This window comes from Dermacentor silvarum, chromosome 5 (genome assembly GCF_013339745.2).
Source record: "Dermacentor silvarum isolate Dsil-2018 chromosome 5, BIME_Dsil_1.4, whole genome shotgun sequence".
Classification (NCBI taxonomy): Eukaryota; Metazoa; Arthropoda; class Arachnida; order Ixodida; family Ixodidae; genus Dermacentor; species Dermacentor silvarum.
In genome coordinates this window covers 16,093,868-16,104,318 of record NC_051158.1, presented here as the reverse complement: position 1 = coordinate 16,104,318, position 10,451 = coordinate 16,093,868, and the positions used below count along the sequence as shown (strand labels likewise).

The following is a 10,451-nucleotide window of genomic DNA, read 5'->3' as shown; positions in this document are numbered from 1 at the left end:
CAACTTAGCGCTAAGAGCAGCTGGCATTTCCTTTTTCTGGAACGATTTCACATTGTTAGCGCTAAATGTTACGTTTTCGCAAATGACACGCTGTTCATATTTTCTTCAATTTCAGTGCTATTTCATTTTGCTAACGCTTCGCGCCTTGTATACTCAATGTATTGCTCCTCGTGTCTCCAACCACTCCTGCTTATAAGGCCGCTCATCAGAGGCTGGCAGTACTCTTGAAATAAATAAAAATAGGGCTAGTTGGCAATTGTGTGAAGAAGGTGTCACGAAAGCAATTTTTTTTTCTAAAATAAAATATTGGCGGATGTATACGCGTTCTTTGGGGCTTTCGCATAGAAGCAAAAGCTGGTTCGAGGCAAATGTTTTGTAATCAAGTGTGAAACTAGGTGCAATGACAAATCGTATTTTAGAATATTCTATTGGCATGGTTCTTTCATGTGACGTCATAGGTGAGCCTATTTAGCAATTTTGCGCTTTTATTTGGCTCAGTAAAATAGCAAGAAATTGTGCGTTTCCAGAAATCTGTTGCACAAAAATGGTTAACGTTACAGCTTTTTCACTTTTTTTTCCATTGCAATAGTTTGTTAAAAATAATGTTCCACTATTAAATCAAGTACTTTTCCCAAAGATTACTTGCGAAGTTGCCAAAAAGTCACTTTCTGATTATATGTTCAGACCTAAAGATTTTCCTAAACATGAATTCCCACCAACTCGCCCAAGTTTCTCTTCTAGTACACTTCAGACCTAAGTTAAGCATTAAGGCCTTCCTGATAAAAATACAAGAGATAACTCTTCATTTCCAACAACCCTTCAGTTTGTGATACAGAAATTGAAATTCGAGTAAATTTGTTTCAGGCGAGATAAAAAAAAACTATTGAAGTTCACAACCAATCTCAACGGTAGGCACTACTGAACTGCGTCTTTACTGCAAAACACGCGTGGACCACAGTTGAATTCTTGCCGCGCTTACGAACTCTTTATGCATAAAATATGGCCACACGCTTTTTTTTTTTTATGCGCGGTAAATGGCAGTGAAGTATCCGTTCACGTTGTTTAAATGTTGATGTTCCCGCAGCTACGTTTTACCATAATACATTTGTGCGATGAAAGTTAGCCACGATTGCTTCGAGGTCGTCGTCAAAACTGGCTAGTTATCAGAAACGATCGAGATATTGTGCAAAGCGCTGATTCATTGTTTTGTAAGTATTACATATCAGCAAATTACGACTTATGGAAGAAACTAAATCATCAACGCTCCGCGCCAACCATGGCGTAGGAGCAAATGTCACGAAATTTCCAGCTTGCAGGCTGTGAGTAACCGTGGACCTGGTCAAGCGCCGTTTTCGTTCTGGTGTGAAGCAGCAGAAAAGAAACGACTGTGTGATTATTATGCCTCCACGTAGGACATAGCTGGCAACTCGAGGGGACCCGTAAGTGGCGGAGGTGGGATTATACAATTTATTTATTTATTTATTTATTTATTTATTTATTTATTTATTTATTTATTTATTTATTTATTTATTTATTTATTTATGCTAAAGGCCTTGGCGTGCCCCAAGCAGGAACGGCATACAAATTATAATGAAAGATAATAACATTAGCAGACGTAAATTAACAGTGTGCAGAATACCAACGCAGTCCATCAGCTGCGCGAACAAAGAACGGAAAAGGAACACTTGCGCATGTAATGAAGCAATTCCCAAAACAAATAGAGTGAAGAACATATGTAGAAATGAATCATCAATACATTTTAAGCGAAGTAAAAGAACAATAACGCAAAAATCAACTTGGTATAATCAATTTCCATGAGAGAGCAATGATGTCAATAATTCAGATGGTCAATGGAATCAATACTGGTTAGTAGCGACTGAGGTAAAATGTTCCAATACGTAATGGTGCGTGGGAAAAAAGAATATTAAAGACATTAGTTCTGGCATTATAGAGAGTTAAAGAGACAGCGTCACGATGCCGTGTTCGGCACGCCACCATTGGCCTTGCTCCTGATGCACTGGAAGTGGACGTGCCGCTTCTTGGCCTCTTCTTTCGCCCAGGACATGCACAGGAAGGGGCGCTGCACGTAGTTGTAGATCATCTCGGCACGACCAACCGGCCGACGCTTCACTTTCGCCTTGGGCCGGGTCGGGTAGCATTGAGTGCTAAGCCTAATGTTTAAGGCCACGCTCCTTGAGCACCTGCGTAGCCCCGTCCCGATTCTCTGTGTAATTGAAAAAACGGTACATGGCAGTGTTGTGGATGATTTGGGAGTACGCTTTGCCCGTCTGCGGTTGATAATCCTCGTCACAGTCGACTGTGTCGTCGTCCAAGAGAACCACTATATGACACTCCCGATCCCTTATCTGAGCAGCATTGACCATTCTGCAGACAATGAGATCTTCAAGGAACTTGCCGAACTGTTGGCGGGCTCCGTCATTGCAAAACTCATGAGGAAAGCCGCTGAGGTTGTCGCGCTTGACAGTTTGGGCACCGAACGGAATGAGAAGATAGTCGCACGCAGCTCGCAGTTCAGGCACCGTAACACACGAAGGACAGTAGATAACACCGGTGTTGTAGTAACCCAGGATGGCTCTGAAAACGTCATCATACAAGCCTTCCGCCACCTCGTAGTCTCCCCGCTCGTTGGGCCTTGCGAAGTTATTCTCTAGTGATGAGCTGAGCATGCGTCCCAGCATGGTGTCCGGCTGCAGCGCGAACAGCGCGGGGTCGACGACGAACCACATGTTCTTAACGATGAGGGTGACGCGCTTCTTCGAGCCTGTGACCAGCGAGAGCGCCGACATGGACGCGGCCGCAGGCAGGCAACTGCCATGGTCGCTCGCCTCCATCACGCCACCCGAGGTAGAGGCCGCGAAGCACGGCACGCCGCTGCTCTCGGTGAAGCTGGACCCGCTGCCCGAGGAGCTGCCCCGGTGGCCCGCACTAGCCCTGCTGGGTAGCAGCTGGCCGCGTCGGGACTTGATTGGAGCTGCGGCGCTGTCCCCTCTTCCGTCCTCGTAGTCCATCTTGCTCACCAGCCACGGCTTAGGCTTGGCGCCACCGCTGCCGGAGAAGCTGTCGGAGTCGAGCCTCATCTGTGGCCGGTCCTCTGGGAAGGCGTGCTCCGTGTCGCTTCTTCTTTCTGGGGTTTTACGTGCCAAAACCAGTGTCGCTGCCGCTGTTGCTGCTCCAACGAAAGGACATGGAGCGCCACCACACACCACTCACGAATGTCAGCCTCCGCCGTTTCACACCGATCAGTGCTCCAACGGCGGTGGCGGGAGGAAACTACGCAGCACACTGTTACGAGCGCGGGGAACGTTTATTTTGGTCGCGAAAATGAGCTCAAGAGTGGCGAGCGAAGTTGCTGCGGTTGTTGTTCTCGTGGATAATTATGGCGCATACCCACAGTGGAGGAGTGGTCATGAATCAGGTGGTTAAGCGAAATGACGCCAAAAGGATAACAAAAAAAAAAGGGGGGGGGGGGGGGGATTGCCAGTTATAGATAAAAAGTGTAGTGTACGGGAACAAGTAAAAACAAAGATAATACCAAAAGCAGAATTTAAACGTGAAGAAACAATTTAGCAGGGTAATCGATTAGTTTCAGTATGAAACTTTCGAAATGCTAAGCAAACATTTCTAGCACTGAAACCAAGATAAGAGGCTTCACAAAACAGAATCACAAGCACGGACAAATTTATACCAACACTGCGAGCGGAGTTTGTTATAATATTTTTCTTATTATAGCGAAATGTCTGCACAACAAAGTGTCGCAGTTTCGCCGGAAAGGCGAAGCATCGATTGCGACAGCAAATTAGTAGCCAGCTATCCGAAGTAAGGATAGTAGTTTTATCAGCCGTATAAAGTTGTAAATGTTCGCTTACTAACTAAATGAATCAGCACGGTGTCACGCGCGTGCAGGTAAACATGAACACATGTCGCAAAATGACCACGGAAACTCGTCAAAACGCTGGAAAGCGCGCCATCAGCAGCGGGTAAATTGACCTTCGTGCTGTCTCGTCTCGCTTCAACGCGAACGTCGAAAGCACAGCGCGTACTAAGCTACCGGCACTCGGCGCATGCACTTCGTATCCACCATCGCAGATCGCTTTGAAGATGAGGCCCCGCGGGCGCACACTTCCGTCACACAGCAGATCGCTTTCAAGATACGGTGCCCGCGCGGCAGCTCCGTGAGCAGCAGCCGCAAAAGCAGAACGCACCCCCTACCGTCTCCGTCGCCTCCTCTCTGTGCACCGCGAGTGAACGAAGTCCGTGCGCTTCCTGCCGCCTTCCTCTCTCGCGTGCGCCAGATTAGGCTGCGGTTGGCGCCACACCCTCACACGCTTTCACTCGCACACACAGTGTGCGGCGCGCGGCGACGGTTTTATCGCCGTTGGACTTTATACGGAACCTCACGGCGACGACGACGACGGCAAAAATGCGCTTGGAGTGTCCATACAATTGCTATCGTAATAAAAAGAAATCATCTATTGTTTCTGGCTCGCCACAGAATGAGCACAGGGTGAGGGAACAAGTCCAGACCTGTGTTGATAGAAACTTAGTGTTGGTAAGCGACAGCGCAGCCCCGGGATGGACACTACCATTTTTCGCGTCTGGAAACATTATCAGCGCCAAAGATATAAAAGATATTGGTAATCCATGGAGTTAGTGCGAAGTCTGACACTGCTTGCATGATGACATGCCTACGAAACCAAGCAGCCGTGACATAAATTGTTGTTCTCGTTGTTGTTGTTGTCGTCGTCGTCGTCGTTGTTGTTTAAGAACATGGCTCGTACCCACGAAGGCTTTGGCCACACAGGAGGTAATGAAAAGTGCACCCAACAAAAGACAAAGGAGGTAAAAAGCAAAGAATAAAAAACAAAGCATAAGGCAACTTAAGCACAACAAGATGTTTACCGGACTTATTCATAAAACGAGGAAAAATAATAAAGTAGACCACGGTCGGTACCCTATAGTAGCGTAATCTTCTGGACGCTTCAATGAACTTATGCATAGCAGTAATAATTGAACCGTGACTAATGCGTAATTCACAGTCCCCAAGGGCAATGGGTTTGACGCTGATAGCGTTAAACCCAGATTACCAATCGTACTAGAAACATTCTCCGGAGGGACGAGAAACAGCAGCAGGATAAAAAGATGGGGTCAGTTGTTTCTGCTTTATTACAAAAAGAGCAAAGGTTAGTTATAGATAAACCAGATCTATTAAGGTGTCCGTTACGCCGTTTGAATGTTGATGTTCCCGCAGCTACGTTTTACAATAATACATATGTGCGATGAAAGTAAACCATGACGGCTTCGAGGTCGTCGTCAAAACCGGCTAGTTATCAGAAACGATCGAGATATTGTGCAAGGCGCTGATTCATTGTTTTGTAAGTACTACAGTTCAGCAAATTATGACTTATGCAGATCTGCCGGATCGAGACACTACGACAGACACGCTGCAACAACAACAATCACAACGGCTGTGGGGCGATCGCCTGACCACGTTCAGAGACCTCACACAACACTACAGACTCCAAAGACGCAAATTCCCGCCACCGCACGTTAAACAGGAAAGAGGCCGTAAACTTGCGCTTGCAAACACACAGTTTACCCAAGTCCGGCAGCCTTACGCCACTGTTACCCTAGCTTATGTCCGACTGATGCGTGTAAAGCGTGCGGACTCAGGGCAACGCTGCGACACATGCTCTGGGAATGTGCCGGCAACAACGGTACCGCCGCCGTTCGCGACGCGCCCATAACAGCAGGCGTTACTGGATTAAAAGAAGCCTCGAGCTCGCTCATTCCCGCCATTTCCCCGGCGGCTGGGAGCCGCCGGCGACCTTCTCCGTCGGCGTCGCCGCCGCTGGGAGGCGGCCCTGAAAAGTTCGGAGCTGGAAGACCAGCTCTGGGCCGTCCGGCAAGAGGAAGATGCCGCCCGAGTCCAAGGACTTCGAGCCGACACCTGAGGCCACTAAAAGCAAAGTGCCGGCATTTTAAATAGTTTATTTCTTCTTCTTATGCAAGACACTGAATCATCAACGCTACACGACAACCATGGCATAGTAGGCAAATGTCAAGAAACTTCCAGCTTGCAGGCTGTGAGTGACCGTGGACGTGGTCAAGCGCCGTTTTCGTTCTGGTGTGAAGCAGGTGAAAAGGAATGACTGGGCCATTATATTATGCCTCCACGTAGGACATAGTTGGAAACTCGAAGGGACCCGTAAGTGGCGGAGGCGAAATTGGACGACTTGCTCCTGATGCAGTGGAAGTGGACGTGCCGGTTCTTGGCCTCTTCATCCCAGGACATGCACAGGAAGGGGCGCTGCATATAGTTGTAGATCATCTCGGCACGACTAACCGACCAACGCTTCACTTTCGCCTTGGGCCGGGTTGGGTAGCATTGAGTGCCAAGCCTATTTTTTTAAGGTCACGCTCCTTGAGCACCTGTGTAGCCACGTCTCGATTCTCTGTGTAATTGAAAAAACGGTACATGGTAGTGCTGTGGATGATTTGGGAGTGCGCTTTGCCCGTCTGCGGTAGATAATCCTCGTCACAATCGACTGTGTCGTCGTCCAAGAGAACCACGATGACACTCCCGGTCCCCTATCTGAGTAGCATTGACCATTCTGCAGACAATGAGATCTTCAAGGAACTTGCCGAACTGTTGGCGGGCTCCGTCATTGCAAAACTCATGAAGAAAGCCGCTGAGGTTGTCGCGCTTGACAGGTTGGGCATCGAACGGAATGATAAGATAGTCGCACGCAGCTCGCAGTTCAGGCACCGTAACACACGAAGGGCAGTAGATAACACCGGTGTTGTAGTCCCCCAGGATGGCTCTGAAAACGTCATCAGACAAGCCTTCCGCCACCTCGTAGTCTCCCCGCTCGTTGGGCCTTGCGAAGTTATTCTCTAGTGATGAGCTGAGCATGCGTCCCAGCATGGTGTCCGGCTGCAGCACGAACAGCGCGGGGTCGACGACGAACCCCGTGTTCTTAACGATGAGGGTGACGCGCTTCTTCGAGCCTGTGGCCAGCGAGAGCGCCGACATGGACGCGGCCGCAGGCAGGCAACTGCCATGGTCGCTCGCCTCCATCACGCCACCCGAAATAGAGGCCGCGAAGCACGGCACGCCGCTGCTCTCGGTGAAGCTGGACCCGCTGCCCGAGGAGCTGCCCCAGTGACCCGCACTAGCCCTGTTGGGTAGCAGCTGGCCGCGTCGGGACTTGATTCGAGCTGCGGCGCTGTCCCCTGTTCCGTCCTCGTAGTCCAGCTTGCTCACAAGACACTGCTTAAGCTTGGCGCCACCGCTGCCGGAGAAGCTGTCGGAGTCACGCCTCATCTGTGGCCAGTCCTCTGGGGAGGCGCCCTCAGTGTCGCTTCTTCTTTCTGGGGTTTTACGTGCCAAAACCAGTGTCGCTGCCACTGTTGCTGCTCCGACCGAAAGGACATGACGCGCCACCACATACCACACACGAATGTCAGCCTCCGCCGTTTCAAACCGATCAGTGTTCCAACGGCGGTGGCGGGAGGAAACTACGCAGCACAGTTACGAGCGCAGGGGACGTTTATTTTGGTCGCGAAAATGAGCTCAAGAGTGGCAAGCTAAGTTGCTGCGGTTGTTGTTCTCCTGATTAATTCCGGCGCATACCTACAGTGGGGGATTGGTCATGAATCAGGTGGTTAAGCGAAACAGACAACAAAAGGGTAACTAAAAAAAAAGAGGGGGCGGGGGGTATTGCTAGTCATATGTAAAAAGTGTAATGAGCGGGAGCAAGTCACAAAATAAAATTAAAAAATAACACCAAAAGCAGAATTTAAAATGAATAAACAATTCAGCAGGGTAATCAATTGGTTTCAGTAAGAAAATTTCGAAATGCTAAGCAAACATTTCTAACACTGAAACCAAGAGGCTTCACAAGACAGAATCACAAGCACGAACAAATTTATACCAACACCGCGTAGCAGAGTTTGTAATAATATTTTTTTTTATAGCGAAACGTCTGCAGAACAAAAAGAAATCTATTGTTTCTGGCTCGCCACAGAATGAGCACAGGGGTGAGGGAACAAGTCCAGACTAAAACCCCTACATATATAAAAGTAGCACCATTCTTAGATCTTGCCGCCACCGCGCTCACCCCGGCGTTTCCTCCTTGCCGCCGCCTGTCGCCCCAGCTTCCTCGTGTCACGTGGAAGCACGCGTTGCGCTTTTGTATATTTTTTTCTTTCCAGCGCGCTCCGACTGCCATTCTCGGGCCTGTGCGACGAAAGTACTGTACGCACAAACGGATCAAATGTGTTATGGACAAGAACTTCGTTGTGATGGCATGCGGCTGCGCCTTAAATTGCCGCAACCGACAAGGCGAGGGCAAAAGGCTTTATTTGTTTACCATCCGGCGTGCGCAAACGCTTGCTGTGCACTTGACATTTTCGCCGTCTCGCATCGTCACGTTGCTACTTCCAAAACGGCATTATTAAGACCAGTTACTGACTGACGAAGCAAAATCGCGCCTCAAAAACTTCTGCGCAGGGCGCGATCGAAGTTTTGCTCGGATTTCTCTGGTACCTAAACCCTTCAGCCGGCAGCTCCGATAGAATAGTGGTAGCGCTAGACCTTAAGAAAGCGTTCGATACCATATCGCACCAGCTCATACTGGAAGAGCTGAAAGAATTAGCTTGTGGCTCGAAAACATACGCCTACATACGCTGTTTTCTGCAAGATCGCACGGCCACCATAGGTGTCGACTCACTCCGATCGGAAGAAATACAGGTACCAGGCAGAGGCACACCGCAGGGTTCCATCTTGTCACCACTGCTATTTAACATCGGAATGCGCAGACTCGCTCTGTCCCTGGAGACAATACCAGATCTAGGTCACGCACTGTACGCGGACGATATTACCTTATGGGCCTCGACAGGCTCAAGTGGGCATAAGGAAAACACCCTACAGGAGGCAATAAACAAAGTAGAATCCTTCACAGACATGGCGGACATGTGCTGCGCGCCGGAGAAATCGGAATTTATTCGAATTAAAGCAAAATACACGCGCACGGAACCAGAGATCCGGCTAACACTCCAAGGCCAACCAATACGGCAAGTGCAAAAACTGCGAATTCTGGGCCTCTGGTTACAAAGTAACAGCAGAGTAGATCACACCCTACTCTTGCTTAAATCTACAGTACAACAGGTGGCCCGAATGATACACAGGGTAACTTTCCACAGGAAGGGCTTTAAAGAAGACGAAACAATCAGATTGATACAAGCTTTCATAATCAGCAGGGTGACGTACAGCCTACCTTACCAGCACCCTACAAACACTGAAATACGAGCCATCAACATTCTGATACGCACGGCGTACAAAACCGCCCTGGGGCTACCTAAAAATACCGCCACAGATAGACTGGAGGCCCTAGGTTTGCACAACACGTACGAAGAGCACGCATCCGCGGTAATAATATCTCAAAGGGAAAGGCTCAATATCACCGCAACAGGCAGGGCCCTGCTCGAGCGCTTAGGGTATCCCCTACGACCCCAGTACCTAAACGAGGAAACCACCCCAATGCCCCGAGAAATACGGAATCGAATAACAGTTTCTCCAATACCCAAAAACATGAATCCTAAATATCATCAACCTAGAAGGCAGGCAAGGGCTAAGAATCTACAAAAGCGCTTCGGCTCGCACCCCGGAACGATCTACACGGACGTAGCTAAAATACAAAATAACAGATACTGCCTAGCGGCTGTAAGCCAACGAACGACCGTAGCAGCCTCTACCAAAGCAAACTCAGCCAGTACGGCGGAGGCGGTAGCAATCGCCCTAGCCATCAAGGATAAAGACCGGAGAGGAGAGTCAGCCTCGGTACTCACAGACTCCCAAGTTGCCTGCCGCCTCTATTTAACTGGAAACATCCCCAAGGCGGCCTTAAAGATTTTGGGACATGGCTTACAAGAATATCATACCATTGTGTGGTGCCCAGCACACACGGCACTGGAGGGAAACGAAAGGGCGGATCGGCTAGCTCGCGTATTTCACATCCGAGCGCCGACGAGTCCTATCGACGAACCTCTAACAAGCTCACGTGACATCTTGGAAAACCAGCGACGTGACCGCCAAAAATTTAGTAATCCGCACCCGGACCTTACCGGGGAACAGGCTCGTGACTGGCGCCGACTACAAACGAACACGTACACAAATCTATACCGACAACACCATATAAGTCCCACACAATACGCGGACATCTGTCCATGGTGCGGAGAGCGGCCCACTCTTGCCCACATTACATGGGAGTGCAATTCGCGGCCCCTAAATATCAATTCCCCCAAATTAGGGCAAATACCCAGAAACAGGCAGTGGGAGACCTGGCTTGCTAGCACGGAACGGGAGAGCCAACTGGCTCTCCTCGACCAAGCCCAGCGAGCCGCTAAGGCCAGTGGAGCCCTGGACTGAG

General features: G+C 49.3%; 2 pseudogenes; both read right to left on the bottom strand.

The window, feature by feature from the left end:
* Positions 1 to 1,656: 1,656 nt before the first annotated feature.
* LOC119452785 (BTB/POZ domain-containing protein 10-like) lies at positions 1,657 to 3,361 on the bottom strand (annotated as a pseudogene).
* Positions 3,362 to 5,752: 2,391 nt separating this feature from the next.
* On the bottom strand, positions 5,753 to 7,704 carry LOC119452305 (BTB/POZ domain-containing protein 10-like; annotated as a pseudogene).
* Positions 7,705 to 10,451: the final 2,747 nt, after the last annotated feature.